Source organism: Limulus polyphemus, unplaced genomic scaffold, assembly GCF_000517525.1.
Source record: "Limulus polyphemus unplaced genomic scaffold, Limulus_polyphemus-2.1.2 Scaffold4400, whole genome shotgun sequence".
In the NCBI taxonomy this organism is placed as follows: Eukaryota; Metazoa; Arthropoda; class Merostomata; order Xiphosura; family Limulidae; genus Limulus; species Limulus polyphemus.
In genome coordinates this window covers 87,326-88,464 of record NW_013670010.1, presented here as the reverse complement: position 1 = coordinate 88,464, position 1,139 = coordinate 87,326, and positions in this window count along the sequence as shown.

Sequence of the window (1,139 nt, the reverse complement as noted above, 5' to 3'; positions counted from 1 at the left end):
CGATGAAACTTTAGCGATACAAGTCCTTTCTTAATTAAAACTAGTTTATTATTTCTCGATACAATTTTATAATACACAGAATTTCCACAGTCACTTTAACTTAAACACACGCTATAATTCACAACGATTTACACCCTTTACTGGCCCGGCGTGGCCAGGTGGTTAGGATCGAATCCCGGTCTTACCAAACATGCTCGCCCTTTTAGCCGTGGGGGCATTATAATGTAACGGTCAATCCCACTATTCGTTGGTAAAAGAGTAGCCCAACAGTTGGCTGTGGGTGGTGATGACTAGCTGCCTTCCCTCTAGTCTTACACTGCTAAATTAGGGACGGCAAGCGCAGATAGCCCTCGTGTAGCTTTGCGCGAAATTCAAAAACAAACAAACAAACATACATCCTTTATTTACGGCTTGACTCGATTATCCGTCTCTATATCTCCCAATCTGCAATTGTTCCTCCGCTTTATTTGCCGGCTAATATACTAAAATAGAGGGCGCGTAGAAAAGAGTAGAGTTGCCAGGCTGAGACATGATTCTTCTAGAAACTCATGACGTGTTACCAGCGTCACGTGACTTCCACTGAAACCATAGGCTGAAAAGGTGCCATGCATTTTTTTTTTACTCAGCTGCTAGATTTCCTCAGATCTTACAAATCGTCTTTTTATTCTGGTAGCTTTGTTGCAGAATTTGCATTATTCTAGTGTTCTTCTGACTTGATAATGTCGGGATTTTGTTTACTCAGATTGCTATATTCCCCATTATTTCAGTGATCTGCTAAGTCTGAACTCAAATAGACAAAGTACTCACCTTGCTTTATTGTGAGAATTTAATTTACTTCATTAACAGCTTGTATGTAAAGATCAACATTTAATTTGGATATCTGAACATTAGGAATCTCCGGTAATGAATAAATGAAGAGAATATTCAAAGTAATTCTGTCTTTATTTTTTCTTTCGTTAAGTACGTTTATACATTAAAAGGATTTTGGAGCCTGATGTGTTGTTACACTTCATGTCGCCATTTCTGGTCATAATCTTTCTGACGACTTGAATCTGGACCGTAGCTGTATAGACTGTTGCGTCATCGAGGTCATGTGACTGGTGTGGCGCCACCTATTTTCTAGAACTATCCTGTACCTT